The sequence below is a fragment of the Zootoca vivipara genome, chromosome 5 (genome assembly GCF_965207765.1).
Source record: "Zootoca vivipara chromosome 5, rZooViv2.hap1.1, whole genome shotgun sequence".
NCBI classification, from domain to species: domain Eukaryota; kingdom Metazoa; phylum Chordata; class Lepidosauria; order Squamata; family Lacertidae; genus Zootoca; species Zootoca vivipara.
The window spans coordinates 60132885-60150453 of NC_142588.1; positions in this window are offsets into that span (position 1 = coordinate 60132885).

A 17569-nucleotide genomic window follows, 5' to 3' on the forward strand; every position below is an offset into this window, starting at 1 on the left:
GTTTAATAACATGGGGGACAAGTTATTGCTGCAAACCAGCAGAAAGCTAACGGCCAAAGTGCTTGAGCACAAGTTCCCCAACACAACCTTGTGAACCAATCTTCAAGGAAGGACCAGAAGCACAGCAAAACTCTTCCTCCCAATTCCGTCCCTGCCAAATAGTCTAGTTGGACAATAGCAGGTGCAATGTTTAATTGGTTAAATTTTAAACTTTTCATCAACTAAAAGGGGGCACCCAGTTAATTGGCTAGCAGGTTTATTTAAATAATAATAATAATAATAATAATAATAATAATAATAATAATAATAATAATCAAAGTTTTAGAAATGGCAGATGGCAAAGTTTATCATAAAGAGGTATAGGAATTTAATATAAATAAATAAATTGCTGTAAGAGGCTTCAGCTCTGAAATTATTTAACAGATGTGCTCCCTCAAATGAGGACTACTGGTCATGGTCACCAGCAAAAGCCAGTTGTCTCCCATTTAGATGTGTACTCCCTTCATATATCTTCTTTATTTCACCTTGATAAATAAAGATATACTTCCATAAACATCCATGCTTGTGTATTGATGTCACTCCAAGGTGGCTTGATGAAGGAGCCTGTTACCTATGAAAGATAATGGGGTGATTAAGCCAGCAGAGCTCTAAGATACCAAATACAGACCTCACACATGAAACCGAAGTATGGGGTCATGCATATTGATAGGTACAAGGGTTCAAGGGAGCAGTTCTTGCCCTACTCCTTCCCCACCCTGCACATGCTCCAATTAAAAGGTGTCACTGAAGGGGTTTCATAAACTGAGCTGCACGCACTGGGATGATATAGGATGGTGGCATGGGGGACTAGATGCTTCTGAAGAGCTGCTCAATTATTCATCCCTTATTTCTGCATATACGAAAGGTTAATCTACCCACATTAAGTTACCCCCCCTCCCTCCTAATGGTTTATCAAGCATTATCTGTCTTCTGTTTCTTCTGTTTGCGGTGGGTTGGGGGGAAGTTGTGGCTCGGGGACTGTTGCTCAGGAGGGACACTGTCTGGGAGGAGACCCATTACAGAGAAGAGAGGAAGTGGAGATCAACTTGTAAGGTTTTAGTGCCCCTAGCAACTGCTTCCCCTTTGTTGCCAAGGAGGTCCATTGTCCTAGGGATGTATGTGCTTGCAATACTCATTGCCCTAAGTGTACCTGCATCCTATTTGCTTCATTCAGTGATGATAAACATCCCCTTGTAATTGAAAGACGAGGGGCTTTTAGTTCATCTCAAGATACCCATGTTAATTTGGGCTGGTTCCAGCCTCAATGCTTTTTCCTTCTTCCTGAGGGGCATGAAAGGCTGGTAAATGTAATCATGACATCATAAGAGCCTTTTCACTTTCAGCCCAACCCAGATTATGTTGAAATGGTTGACATGCTGCATCCTGGCTCTTGCTTTACAAGTTTCATCTTACCTCCAGTGCAAGGTGTGCAGAAACAAAATAGAAGATTAGCTCATTCACAGGGTGTACAGGAACACAGGGAGAAGATTAGCTCCATCACAGCTCTGTAACATTGCTAAAGTCCAGGCAACACAAACATCCCCTCTATTTCTGATTGTCCCTCTACTCCATGATAATAGAATATCAAATGACTCCTGGAATGGGTTGGGGTGAGTTGGGGGGGGGGGAATGGAACGGTGTATCCTGGAAAAGGGCATGGTTGTCTAGCTGGCAGGAACACTGAACACCATCATTCAATGCGACAACATTTTCTTGCAGATCCAAATCATACAGTGAAATCACACTTTTTAAATGATTCCCTCTTCCACACACAAAGAGATGTATAGAACTGTACGTATTTTACTTGTGTCCTCCTTGTAAACATGGGAGCTGGTGGTGAAATCTGGCAGGAACATACCAGTATTGATAAGGAATTATGGAAGTCCAGAAGGGAAAAACCAAAACAAAACCATGCCACATCTATCACTGAGCTGGGTACTGTGCTGACCTTAACTCTCAAACACAGTCTTCTTTGAGCACTGATGTTCAGTGCGAGCCCCAGAAGTCCTGCATTAAGAGCAAGTCTTCAGACTTGAAAAGCTGTATTTATTTGTTTAATTTGGAAACTTTAACCCTGTTACATGGCTGAACAAAACCCTTCTCTGGAGAGCCTGAAGTCATTAAAAACTGTTGTCATTATTTCCTTCGATTATTATTAAATGGCACAAAACACTAAAAAGGGAACACAGAGTGACATTGATCAAGAGAGATGAATAGCTTAAAAAAACAAGCAAAGTTACAATTGAGGTGAAAATTACAGCTGAAGGGCTCGGTTATTGACAATAAACAACAACAACCATGATGCTGATGTTTCACCATTTCCCCCCCCCCTGACACTCAAGACAGAATGGGCCTTACAAACTGTTGTTGGAAGGGAATTCCACAATGAGGGCACCAGACTCACTGAATTGGCCCTGATCTGTGAGGTTGCCCATTGTGGCCTGATGATGTGGGGTGCTTGGAGGCATCTGCTTGGGGATACTAGTCTAGATAGTCAGATTTTGGTCTGACTGAGCAGGGAGTCTTGCTATCTTCAGTCAGTGGATGGGGTGTGGAGGAGCGGCTGAGAAAAGGGTCCTAAGCAGGTTGACCCCACCAACCATTTAGGACACTACTACAACCACCAACCTCCCACATGTACAATCAGACTTACCCTGGTGTGGTGGCACTAGGGCTACAATGGGCTGAGGAGCCCTGTCACTGGTGAGTGTGAAGGAGTGGGGTGACGACCAGCCCTTCCCTGCCCCTTGACAGGGACTAGAGTGTCACCTGGGGAACTGAGGCACTGAGCGGCTCCTGGTCCATCAGAGTCCCACTGCTAGGAAAGCTGGCTTGCTCATGAGACTGAGGGGGAGCTGGTGGCTAGAGCAGTGGCAGAAGCCAGGGGGCATATGTCGTAACAGAGACTGGTTGGCCTGCCTGAATCTTGTAGGGCTTTGCCAGGGTGTGTGGGCCCCACCAAACACCCCAGTATGCTGGGAGCAAATGCCAGGTCTGGAGAAAACATGCCCTGAAACAAATAAACAAACAAATATATTATTGTGGGCTTAGCTTTCTTTGGCAATACGTTGCTTCATTAAATGCATGCAACAGACTCACATACCCTCCAACATTTCTCTGATGAAAACTGGGATGTCCTATTCCATTATTATTATTATTATTATTATTATTGTTGTTGTTGTTATTGTTATTGTTATTATTACTATTATTTGGCCCATTTGAACGGGTTTCCCCAGCCACTCGGGTGGCTTCCAACATATATAAAAACATAATAAAACATTAAACATTAAAAAACTTCCTTATGCAGGGCTGCCTCCAGATGTCTTCTAAAGGTTGTATAGTTACTTATCGCCTTGGCTCAGGGGTCGCATAACTGCATACCCTTCGATACTTCTTTGATGAAAATAAGGATGTCCTAAGGAAAAGTGGGCCATTCTGGGATCAAATCAGAAACTGAAAGTGCTTCTGTAAATCTGGGACTGTCCCTGGAAAATAGGGGCACTTGGAGGGTGTGAACTCAGTGGGTATGTACGGTACATATGTTTGAGGTACAATGTAGGATGGAGTAACAAAGTGTTGCTCCATCTAATGAAACAAAGAATGCAATAGTTATAGGAACAAACAATGAATCCTGATAACTATATTTAAAAACAGAACATAAGATTTACTAAAGCATTGAAACATGGGTATCTAGGCTTTTCAGCTGCTCAAACCATGACTATAACCACATTTTAGACCGTTATTTGCAACAAGGGGAACATACATTACCTGTTTAATACATGATAGCAATAATGACTATTATTATTTGGATTCCTTGCCTGAACTGCTCTGTAAGGTCCCTCAGCAGTTACCATAATGAAGATGCCGCCGCCTTTCACTAGCAGTAGTACATGCTCTCAATAAAATCAGTGCCACAGCCCTTATTTCTTTGCCCACAACAAGAAATACAGAGCCAAAGTTGAAGAGCTTTTAAGTCTCATGGAAACCCATGAAACCGAAAAGTGCTTCACATTGGGTGGATTGTGCCCTGACTTTGCTACAGCTCAGAGGCCAGTTTAAATCTAGTGCTGTGCTATTATGATACATGATTCTGCCAGTTGTGTAAGGGGGGTGGTGGAGGAAAGACGGGGAAATGACTTTGAACTGCTTTTCATCCCACTAGATATGGACGCCAGCAAAACTCTTGTTGCTTTGAAATGGAGCTTCAAACAAGGGATAAGGGGACCCTGAGAAGGTTTGATTCAAAGGAATAGACTTCAGATGTGAATCACGTAGAAAAGCCACTGAAAAATTATGTTCAATAATTTTTATACCCAAAGCAGCAAGGGACTATAACCTTTAAGATACTGTGTTTGCAAACTGGTTCACTAGTCATTAGAGAATGGGTAAGCATCGATGACTCCTCTAGTATGTAGTTCATGGACCAAAAATGATCAAGGTCATTTCTTGGTAGCTTCCTAAGTCTGCAATCCTATGCATATATAGGTAAAGGTAAAGGGGCCCCTAACCATCAGGTCCAGTTGTGTCCGACTCTGGGGTTGCGGCGCTCATCTCACTCTATAGGCCGAGGGAGCCAGCGTTTGTCCGCAGACAGCTTCCGGGTCATGTGGCCAGCATGACAAAGCTGCTTCTGGCGAACCAGAGCAGCGCACGGAAACGCTGTTTACCTTCCCACTGGAGCAGTCCCTATTTATCTACTTGCACTTTGATGTGCTTTCAAACTGCTAGGTGGGCAGGAGCTGGGACCGAGCAACGGGAGCTCACCCCGTTGCAGGGATTCGAACCGCCGACCTTCTGATCAGCAAGCCCTAGGCTCAGTGGTTTAACCCACAGTGCCATGGAGTAAACCCCACTATATAAAAAGGGTTTTCCTCCTGAATAAGAGTGAACAGAATTTTGATGTTAATGGAAAATCATGGCTGCCATCCATAAATTAGCTACCCTGAAGATGTTACAGAGATGTTCTATGTGACTTCTCCAAAGTAAAAAATAATAATAATAATAATAATAATAATAATAATAATAATAATTTTGGACTGGGTGTCATTAAGAATCATATGATTAGGGAATTAGGAATGAGTGAGAAAAGTGTCACACAGAATCATCTTATCACCTAGGAATTTGTGATAGGGAAAACCAACATTTTGACTTGCTCAAAGGTATTGTGCAACTTGGTCGGTGTGTATCACAATACCATAGAATCACCATAGTTGGGATTTTTGATTATGTGAAGGACTGTTCATGGGAGAGGGAAATAGGGCAGTTCTCCTTGGACAAGTCAAAGAAGGCCTGCACCTTGGCTATCCTTTGAGTTATCCTTTGGGGAAATTGAGGTTTAGAAATAGCTCAAGATTTGTGATGGGATCCAGTGAGTCAGCACAGTGCACACAGGAACCAATGCCCCTCTTAAAAGCTGCTAGTCACACTGGATTGGTGACCCCTAAAATCTGGGTGACCCTAATGCTTTTCTATTATTCATCCCACCAGGCAGATCTCACAGATAGGGTTAGGAAGGTCAGCCCAATTTTAATATGTTGAACTGGAAGACACCATAGGCTAGAAATTGAGCTTGTCACACCAGAGTGATTCTCACTGATGGTATTTGATTTCTTATTAATATTAATTTTTTTTCTTTGATGGACACTTAAAGAGATTGCCATATACTATCAGTTTGTGACTGCCTAGCATTTAGCTTTTGAGGGAAAAAACACACAAACATGTTTCCTGTAGGGTTATTATAATAAATGCAATAGCATCCTCCCGTATTCCCCACTAAGGTGATGGGTGAAGAAGTTCCACAAGGATGTTGTATTGGAGTCAACGTGAGGAGGCCTACTCCTTCCTTTCTCCTACAGGTAGATTCATCTTACAGAGGCACAGAGTGAAACCATGTGACACAGCATAGACCCCCTTTAGGGATGCTTCTGATAATCTACCTGTCTTTTGGAAACCATCCACAATACAGGGTTGAAGGTATTTTTACTGATAGACAAACCCTCTTGCATTTTGACATGCCAAACTGTTGCATCCTGCTTCCAAATTACCACCAACATTTCAACATACTCCTTTGCATAAGCATTTCAAAGTGGAAAATGGAAGTTATTCCAGAATGCACTGGAAAATGGGAAGCAAACATTCTTGGCAGAGTGTGTGGTCAGAAAGAACTGTAGGATGAGATGACTGTAGACTGGTGTGAAATCTTCTTGTCACATCTCTGTATGACCCAGTGAACGACACACCTTTGCTTCATATGACAGAAATCCAAGCATCATGAAAGAGGTCCATGGCATAATAGTCTGCAATTTTATCAGGTTATCAAGTTATTTGTTGTTTACTGTTGTAATAATTGTTTTCTCAAATTTATCTCCTGTACCATGAAAATAAATAAAAACATTATGAAAGAGGGTGGGTGCTTTTTTTGTTTTTGTTTTTGTTTTGCACTCAGGCTGTATGTTAAATCTTACCACAGTTATTGCTTAAGATAGGGGTAGCAAATCTGGTGCCCTTCAGATGCTGTTGGACTTCAATTCCCAGCAGCCCCAGCTAGCATGGCCAATGGTCAGGGTTGATGGGAGATGTAGCCCAACAGCATATAGAGGGCACCAGCATATAGAGGGACTGATCTACAGGCCAAAACAAATGCAATATGGAATCTGCTCCCTGACTGGCCCTTGGCCACATATGCCAACCATCACTTTTAAGAGTAACCCTATGCTTGCCCACTCTTCTACAGGCCCTGCCTGGCCTATAAGCCACACACGATCTTTTGGACTGGGATCTTTAAAAAACCCAACACATTTTCCCCCAATACTCTGGCACCAAGCAGCTTCTAACCAAAACCTTCATCGCTCCCCAATGCACTGCAAGTTAAGTCGTTCTGTAGACATTGTGGCTAAATCAATCAATAGGTAAGTAAAATGACTGCTGCCACGAAAAAACATGGTGGTCACCAATGAGGTCCACTATGTTTTTGTAATGGTAGCCATTTTTTAGTCAGTGTTCTGGAATAACTCATTGATTCATGGGGGAAACAAAGATGGCAGCGGAAGTCACTTGGTGCCAGGGAGCATGCTCAACAGTCTTGACAAAGTAAGTCCCTCCTGGTCAAACCCCCATGAACCAACGGTACAGGAGGGACACACTGAATGGCACTCTGCCAAGGCTTTCTCTTTCTCTCTTTCCATTCCCTAATCCTGGAGCTGTCCCTGGTACTTAAATGTCGAAGAACAGCACAAACTGCAAATCAAAGTCCTTAGGAGTTAAAGTTAGTTTCGTAATAAGCAACTGCACCTTCCCCTCTCTGCTTCTCTTCAACCCACACACACATTTAAATGCAAGATATTAGTAAGTATTAGGTCCCTTTAGGTTTATCTGAGAGCACAGTGTCCTTGTTAAAATAACACTGTGCAGTAGAACAGAAAATAAGATGTCACGGCAAGCTAAACTCTTCCACTTTTGCAACATACTAAACAGCCTTCTGGTGAGAGCTGAAGGCAACAGACTCATCTACCTCTCTGAGATTAATTCATTATTTAGTTTGTATTTATACCTGGCCACAGGACCCAGCTGACCTTTTAGGGGAACATAACAAGTCACTTGTAGATAGGCTATTGCTCTCTTATGGAAAAGGTGTGCTGTTGGGTGGACCTGAGTCTCCTCACATAAGAATGGGCTGGGCTTTGCTCTGAATGTCCATAGTGTGCTTGCTTTAACATCTTATTTTCTGTCTCATTGCACAGTGTTCTTTTAATCTGCTCTCTGATAAACTTTGAAGATCACCCCACTGAGCTTCAGTGTACGAAAGCCCTGGCCACTCTGACTTTATTTATTGGTTCATTTTATTTTCTTTATTTTCCTGCCATGTTTAGTATGACTGAGTGGCCAATTCAATAAAAAATGGAAAACTCGTGCGGTCTGTATAATAAAGTGGAGCAGGTTACCGAAGGCCTGGTATTATGTTTTTCAATATTCTTTTCAAAAACACAGATCTGAAATACAGATATGCCGGATAAGATGGGTTGCCGATATTTCATTTCAATTCATATTATTGCTAAGAATAGGAAGAGTCACTGGCATATAACTGTGAGATCTCCACGGGGAATACATTCTTGGCAACAACTCAGCCAACTGGAGAAAAAGAAAGAGAGGTCCGACTCCACACCACTACCCCCTGCTATGAAACATACAATAACACTACTGCACTACTGCACTATAATTACTGTGCTATATTGAGAGCAACAGGGGCACTTGATTAGTGTACACTGTATAGAAATAAATACTGCAGAAAACACTCTATTGAGTAGGAGCACAATAGAGGATTCAGGTGACCCTTCCCATACATGTGAGGGAGTCTGCAGGGTCACACGGGCTGGTCATGACCCCCCCCTGCCTCTGCATTTGGCACCCAATGGAGTTATAAACTCAAACAAAAAAGCAGCCAGTTCCTGCCAGGGGCCCCTGGCTGGCTTAACCCTCCAAGACCCAGGGCAAGTGTGTCTGCCTGCCACCCCTTCCTCTGCACAGGCCTCATCCCCTCCAAGTGTCTCAGTTGTCCAGAGACAGTCCCAGAATTATGAAAGGCATCCCAGCTCCTGATTCGATCCCGGAACGAAGGAGCATGCAAGCAATTTGGGGGTGTTCCTAGCTCCATTTACGTCACTAAAGGCCCAAGTGACCACTGTGGCCAGGAGTATTTTTTTTTTACCAGCTCTGGCTGGTATGCAAGCTATGACTGTTACTGCACAGCAACAGCCTGCCCACTGTGGCTCAAGCATTCATAACCTCAATACCTAAGTACTGTAATGTGCATTATATGGGGCTGCCTTTGTGTCTGCTGTGGAAGCTTCAAGTATTGCAGCAGGCAGCAGCCAGACAGCTCAGCTCACAGGTGCAGATTAGTGGCAGCATGTTACTCCACTGCTGAGCGAGATGCACTGGTTGCCAATTTTCTAACAGCCAGGTTCACGGTGCTTGAGTTGTTAGGAGTTGGAAGTTGTTAGAAGACCCAAAGACCCCTATGCCCCTAGTGCTCAGTTTAACAATCCACCCCTTTTCTCAGTGATCTCTGCAGATTGTAACTCTGTGAGGGGAATATGGGTCTCCTAACAACAAATGGAAGTCCCTTGGCCTTTACCTTTACCAGGGCTGGCCCAAAGTGAGGCAGTTGCCTCAGGCAGCAGATGCTGAGTTGGGGGAAGTGGCCAGAGCTATGAATGCCATGTGGTCTGCCCTGTACCTCGTACCCTAGTCTTCAAGTGCCTTCAAGTGCAGTGGAAGACCCTATCCTTTCAACTACTAGTCCAATTGGCCCATGTGGGAGGGCGCCATCTTGTCCTTTGCCTCAGGCAGAAAAATGTCTTGAACTACCCCTAATTATTACCAACACTCTAAATTGAGCTCAGAATTAAATGGCAATCAGTGCAATCGGTGTAAGGAAGATGTCATATGAGCTGATCACTTTGCCTCTAATTAGCAACCTGGCCGCTGCATTTTGTATCAATTTGAAGATTGGAAAAAAACTTTGGAAAGTAAATTTGAAACTTACGGATTATATACTGCTAAGGGAAAATTACATGAAAATGATGTATAGATGGTATATCTCACCGGTGAAACTAGCCAAAATATAAAAAAATGAACAGAGGGAATGTTGGAGGTGTAAAGAGGTTGAAGGGACTTTCTATCATATGTGGTGGGAATGTAAAAGTGTTAAGGTATATTGGGAAATGATTTACAATGAATTTTAAAAAATGTATAAAATAACATTTGTTAAATAACCAGAAGCCTTCCTGTTGGGTATCTTACGGCAAGAGAGAAAGAGAAAAGGACATTATTTATGTATGTGGCGGTGGCGGTGAGAATATTGCTAGGACAGAATTGGAAGGCTGGACAAATTCCAACAAAAGAATAATGGCAAGAAAAACTGATGAAGTACGTGGAGTTGGTGAAGCTGACACACAGACTTTGAGAAAAGGACAATAGGGATTTTGAAAAAGAGTGGGAACCTTTTATACTGTATTTGCAGAAAGAAAAGCAGAATATTGATCTGATGGTAGGATTTAAATAAGCATTCACAATTTTAGGGATAGAGAATAGGTAATGTAATAAAAGGAAAATATTATATTCGTAGAAAGTAGCAGAATATATTAATTAGGTTAATAAACCAGAAATGGAAGTCGAGGGAAGTCAAAAGGGGGGAAGGAGAGATGTTTATGTAAGCTGTATGTTATAAGTATATTTGTAATGAGAGAAATGAAAATCAATAATTTTTTTTGAAAAGAAATAGAAAAAGGGAGACCTGCAAAAAGGCTTGTGTGTCCAAATTTTGTAGCCATAACACCATTAGTATTTTGAGTGTCCATTAAGTTAGCTCTCTGCAAAAAGTTCTTCTTCTTTTCTTCTTCCTCCCTCCTCCTCCTCATATTTGTAACCAAGGTAGGATATCACTTGATAGGTAGCCAAGCCATCATCTTGGAGACCTATGCAAAAAAGCAAAACACCCAAACCTTTTATGCAAAAAGGTTTTTCCTAAGATATTCTGCCCTTTTTTGATGCCAGTTTTTTGATCCTATTACAGACTTATCAAAGAAGCCTGGATTAATTGAGATAAAACAACTTTCAATGCTGGTTTCTTCCTTTCTTTGCTCCTTTGTTTGTCTAAATAGCTGTTTTGGTGAGTGCGGAGAAATAATAGGAGGTAATTATTGCTTCATGTAATGTTCCATGTTTGGTTTTGTAATCCTTCCGTTAGGTTTATTTTCATTTTATGCACAGAAGCTCCCTCTGGAATATTATAATCTCCTTCTAGCTTTATAGAGCTCTCCTCCTTCAGAAGAGCTTAAATAATACCTGGCTGTGATGCAAGGTCAACAGGCTCCCTTGAACACTTGGCAATAAATGGGCTGGCGTAAGGACTGCGGTGTTAGAAGAGAGCTGCAGGCTAAGAGATGGTGCTTTGCCCAAGAAAATACTATGAACTCCATAGGTGAGCAGGAATCTGAACCCAGGACTCACTGCTCCAAGTCCAACTTAGAGACCATGAAGTTAAGTGGTTTATAAATTGATGGGAGTAACAACAACAACTTTCTCTCTGCCTACTACCTCACACCAGGGGTCAGCAACCTTTTCCAGCCGTGGGCTGGTCCACCGTCCCTCAGACCATGTGGTGGGCCGGGTTATTTTTTTTTTGGTGGGGGGGGGAAATGAATGAATTCCTATGACCCACAAATAACCAAGAGATGCATTTTAAATAAATGGACACATTTCAATCCTGATCTTCCTCAGAGTAGTTCAGACAGTGCACATGACCCCCTCATACTCTTTCCTCACAACAGCCCAGTGAGGTAGGCAATGCTGAGAGATAGTGACTGGCGCAACGTGATCCAGTGAGCTTTGTGGCCGAGTGACACATGAAGGTAGCCCTCCTGCAGTTTACAGAATAAAATAAAGGCAGTACATACACAATAATGATCAAGATACAAACTATGTGTCAGTAAAGTGTACATCCTCCTGTTGAATCGTTCCTGGATTTTGAGATCTCCACCAGAAGCACTTCCCCAGGATCCCTCATGTAAGGAGGTGAGATGGGTGGTTACTTAGAAGAGAGCCTTTTTTATGGTCACACACCAGTTGTGGAATGTTCTCCCTGGCACTAATGTGAAACAGCCCAGCTGAAGATTTTTTTTCCTCCCCTTCTGGGCTTCTTAAATTCTATGCTTTTACGTTAGGGATAGCTAACATGTTGATGCCCTCCAGATGTTGTTGGACTCCAAATCCCATCAGCCCCAGCCAATATGGGTAGTGGTCAGGGATGATAGCAGTTGTAGTTCAACTTCTAGAGGGGATCAGGTTGGCTTCTTTTGCATTTAGGTCTCAGAATAATTTTGTCTTGCTTTGAAAATGCTTCTTAATGGTTTTAAGCTGTTTTATTGGATAATTTTATGCTGGTATTGTTCTTATGCATCAATTGTTTTTAGTACCGTTGATCGTATTTGTATTTTCTTGATTTTTATTGCAAACCACGCAGAGGGCATGGTTGATTGGGCAGTATGAAACTGCCTGACTAAATAAGCAAAAGAAAAAAAATCCACCCTTTGCTTTTAAAAAGAAATGGGACAGATCTTAGCCAACATATTTCAGAGAAGGCATCGTCATGCGTGATTAATAAAGTGCCAATAAGACTGATAAAATAGAATTCAACCCCCCCCCCAAAGAATCAGGGGCATCTTACCCTACATAGATTAAATGATACCTGTTCTAATTCTGTTAATAAATGCTGAAGATGGAATTCATTCAATACAGATTTTATGCATATCTTCTGGGAACGTTCATATATACAGTACAAAGATTTTGAAAGATTGTTTTATATAAGATTCAGGAATACCAGGATATAATACACTCTCATCCTAAAATATCTGTTCAAAAGCATGGGTGGTGCCTGAGGCAGGAGGGGGAGGGGGCAAGCACTCATACAACACAGCGTTTAACACCCCCCCCAACCAGCAATCGCTGGTATCAGTCGTTAACATATGCCAGTGGTGTCCAAACTTTTTTCAAGGAGGGCCAGATTTGATGAAGTGAACATGCATCAGGGTCGGCCAAAGTTGCTGAGCTTGTTGGGTTTAACTTACTGTACATTTACACTTAGGTGTTGAGGAGACAGAAGAGAACAATGACCGTGGTCAAACATCAAACAAACAGGCTCTCCATTATTATTATCGGCATCTCCTTTCCTGGGCTGCTTCAACTCCTGAGAGCCTTTGTCAACCTGTTGCCCCAGATGATGGAGACTGCCCACTGGGGAGTGGGCTGGTTGGCGAGGCCCTCTAGATTTAGAGGCCCTAGACTTCAGCCTACTTAGCCTGTACATAAATCTGGCACCGGCTCAAGGTGGCGGCCGCTCCTCTGCCATCGCCATCGCTGCAGCATCAACATCCTGAACATGTACTGTAGTATTTATTTATTTAGCCACGCTCCCCGGCCAACCAGATTGGTCGACCTAAGGAGTGACGCAGCCGGGGACTCCCTAAAGGCATGGGGGCTAGCCACGCCCCCAGCACAGAGGCAATTTTGAAACAGCAATCTCTTGTTGCCCCCCGAGTGCCTGCCCACCAAAGCCATTTCCTTTTTGCTGGCTTGTCACGAGCTGTCCCCTCTGCGCTATTAGGAATAGCATCGGAATGTATGCTTAGGTCTGAGGTTATGTAGAGTTCCTCTGCCGTCAACAGTAGTTCCATATTAATTCTAGAGTGTTGAAAAGCCCAAACAACTATTCACTTAAACAGCGATTCTTTGTCACTTCTGTTCAGTGCTTGGAGTGAACTTGTTTGGTTTAACTAAATTCACTGAAGTAGTTCAGAAATATCTGAGGTGTGCTTCGTATAATTGCCAGGTGCCTTGAAGATGAATGAAGTTTGATTTGGGGTAGAAATTTTAATGATTTCTAGTTCATATCCCCCCACTTTTTTGTTCTTTAGACCCCTGGGCCTTTAAGCTTAAATATCATAATTGTTGGAGTAAATGAATCAAACACTTCACATTCAGCTGTGTGGATTTTTATGTTTTCCTAAGTGTATTTTATACTTTAACACTGAAAATTGTAACATTCAGAACGCTGACAGGTTTTTTTTTGTTTTCTGCTGTGGCTTTTTAAGATTATCTTGAACTGGGAATGGAAGGTGAACCAAACTAGCTCATTTTGTAAAGGGACAAAACATGAACTGGAATTAGATCTCTCTTTTTTGGACATGTTGAATTTGAAACCACTTCCTTTTAAAAATGAACTTCCCAATCTCTGTTTCTGTTTTCCCCCCAGTGTGCAAGCAATACAACTTAGTTTGGTTCAAAAAATGCTGCCACCACTATATTCATTTCATAATATATAGATACTTGTTCTCCCATCTTCTGAACATTTATTTCCTGGTGCAAACAAGCCCTCATGTGCTCACAGCGGATTAAGGATCAAGATTATTATTTTTTTAAAACAGATACTTATTGGAGAAAGCTTTCCCAGAAATGAGAGGACAGGTGACAATATTCAAGAAATATACATAATAAAGCTTCAGAGAAAGGGGGAGTAGTAAAGCAATGCATAATGCATGGGGAGAAATTAATCAAGTCCTCTCTCCTATACCCATTGCAATTATATTGAACATGGGTAATCATCAACTAACAGGTTTGAGTCTTAAAAACACAGACACCCAGAAACAGGATAAACAGTGGTTATGGTGATATTTGAAAGGGGGTGTATTGAAAGCTGGAATCACATTTAGAGCAGCACCTCACAGATTTTTATCTTGTTGTGCTTTCATTGTGGAATGGGCCTTTCCCCCTTTAGATTGGTGGGGAGTTGTGGGGAAGATAGCAAGAAGGACGGTGTGCGTTAGAGCAAAGAGATTGGGCAAAATTATTTTCCTTCATGCTTGACTAGGCCTCAGTGCATAGAAGGGGATCCAGCTTAGAGCTGGTGGCAGATTGCAGATAATAGAAGCTTCATTTCTAACTGACCTTCTGAAGGGAGGCGGGGGAAAGAGATAATGGAGGAAGCAACCTGAGGAGAAGCTGACAGTGAATGGCCAAGCCAAGGTTCCAGGGAAACAAGATGGGGGAAAACAAAGGCCATAATCACCACTTTGCCTTGAAATGGTTTCTATAGTTCCTACAAAATGGCAAGCAGAGGCCTGCTTTGGTGAGCGTGCGTTGCGTATGTTCACAATGCAAAAAAAGGGTACATGTAAACAGTACCCAGGGATAGAGAAGCATTGATCAATGCTACAAGTGGGAACAAATGTGCAAGTAATGAAAATTAATGGAGATTGATCAGCTAAGAAGCTGTGCAGATTCTACATGGCAGACCTTAAATTGACATTTTTATTGTTTCTCTCTCTGTCTTTTGCCCTTGCTTTCTATCAGCTCGCCTCATCTGGCTTCAAATTTGCACTTACTCAATTAACTATGTATATGCAAGTCAGCACTGGTGGGGTCTCTCTGCCCCTCAGACATCAAGCCAACCATTCGTCTTATGCGACTAGGTCAACAGGACTTTAATCTAAAGTGCTTCCAAAGGGCAAGTTTAATCATCTGCCCTTGATAGCTTGCATAGTGATTACCCCATAACACTTGTAGGGAGAACTGAATTGAAAAATAGAGCAGAAACGCTCCATAAAGTGGTGCTTAGGAAATATGTATGTGCCCCAGAGATAGGAATCCACCCATTCCTAAAGTCAGTTGGGTGTGGAACATGTGGACCCTCCATATGTTGTTGGAGCACACTGGTGGGAGCTAATGGGAGTTGGAGTCCATCTGGAGTGACCTTCAGTGTAACACAAGAGAACACAAATCACAGATCACATAGGCATTCCTATTGTGATGCAGCAGTCAGGGATGGTGTCCCTGGAGCATCCATCATGTTAGGTCCAACGACACACCATGCAGTGGTGCGCAACATTCTTTCAATGGACCTTTCTCCTTTGCAAAATGCCTACAAGAGAGGGTTAAATTGTGAACTGAACAGGGCTTCTGATTTGCCTTCTCTACCTCCACAATCACACTCCTTCCTTCCTTGGCTCCACCTATACTGCATTTATGAATGGAGAGCACATAATCTAGAGGTAACAGGACAGAAAAGCAGTGGCAGAGTGCACTTGCTTTATTTTATTTTATGTCATATTCTTTCTTTCCTTTTGTTATTAAAATATATTTTCAAAAACCAGCCTTTATTTTACTACGGATGGTTTTTCACACACACACACACAAGCAGACCTGCATATCAAAATGCATGTAATTGTTGATTTCTGTTGACTTAAAACATCTGTCTTCAAGTCTCACATTAGGTAGATTAAGATGCTTAAGGACTCTAGTTCCCACTACTTAAAGCATTTGTAATAGCAGAGCATAATGCTCATGTTTTGATCTTTTATAGATAGTTAAAAGTTTGACACAAGGATGACTTTGATATCATCAGTGATAATCTGCTTATTCCATGCATAGAATTTTCCATTACACAATTGATAGGATTGACAGTGGTGCAGTTAAGTCATGGACAGTATCTGTTAGTTGAGTCTAGACCACAGTGTATTATTTCTGGATCCCAGTGACATGATTTGCATTTTAGCAAAACTAGTATAACAAATAATACATTGAAAATTATGGGTAGAAATCTAACCAGGTGCCTAGCTTAAAAATTGCTAGCTTCTTCCTATTTCTGCTTACTCTACAGCCGTGCCTCTGCTGAATGAGTAGGGAACCCTTCTAGGTAACATAAATTTCATTTTTTAAAATGCATGTTAGGAGAATTTATTATCCATCCAATTTCCATCAGAGGAAATTCTATTAAACCCCTGGAAGAAGTGCATTATGGCTATACTTTCAGAAGCAGACCCTTGAATAAACGTTTTTTAGTTATTTCATATAACTTCCATTATGGATCACATTATGCAGTAGCTAAACATTTTCTTGAACAATTAGATGCAGAAGAAAGAACGTAGCTTGCCCGAGATCATTGAAATCTATCTGCTTAGGTGATTCATTTTCTTCCAACTAGGCTGCCCATAATAAGCTTTTCTTCTGCGGCTTTGTCTTGCTTTCCATTTCAGTCGGCCACAATGCCCAAAGAATTGAAAGAATGTCTTTCCCTATGTCCTTGTGCTACGACCAAACCTGGCAAACAGAAATTAAAAGGGGTGGGGGGTAGGTGGAGAAAGGAAGAAAAGATTAAAAATAAAACAAGCCACGTTCCCCGTGGCAGCCCTCCAATTCAGGTGCAACAGCAATGAGGGCCATCATAAACAAGTGGATGAGGCGTAATCTCCACAATATTGGACTTGAATTCAAACAAAGAACAAGGTTCTAACATGCCATCTCAGCCTGAAAGAGTTATTGGCTGTATTCTCTTCTTGGTCATATAAAACAATGTATGGGTAGAGATATATACAGAGCACAATTGTGAATTTTGTGTCATTTGTTTGCCCTCACTACCATAGGGCTTATGCTAGGTTTATGCTGAAAATTGGTATGATTTGCTGTGATGTTTCAACAAGATTTCACCATATGCAATAGAATCCTCATTAGCTGCTTCACCCATTTGATATCCAAAGGCCAAAGTTCTCACAAGCAGTAGAAGAGGTATCTATCCACACTTCATACGCACCATTTGTAGATGAGGCCCCCACAATGCAAAAGCAGCACCCCGCCCTTCCCCAAAAGATCCCTGAACATAGAAAACTAACCTGTCAGAGGCAGAAGCTTAGCCTAGAGCCCTTCTCCCTCACATCTAATATTCTACATGCAGGGAGGTTTTAACAGTAAGTTTAAAAGTGGAGCATTCAAACACAACACTAGTCCTACTCAGAGCAGATCCCTTGGGCCATAACCAACACTACAGCTTCGCTGGCACAATAGACATCCATGTGTGCAACAGAACTTCCTCTCACTCTCCTGTCCTCCCCAGCCCCTTGCGCACTCTCAAAATCAGGTGTGGGAGGATGTGGGACCCTCCAGAGAAGATTTGGGGGTGTGGACTGAGAGGAGAGGAAAC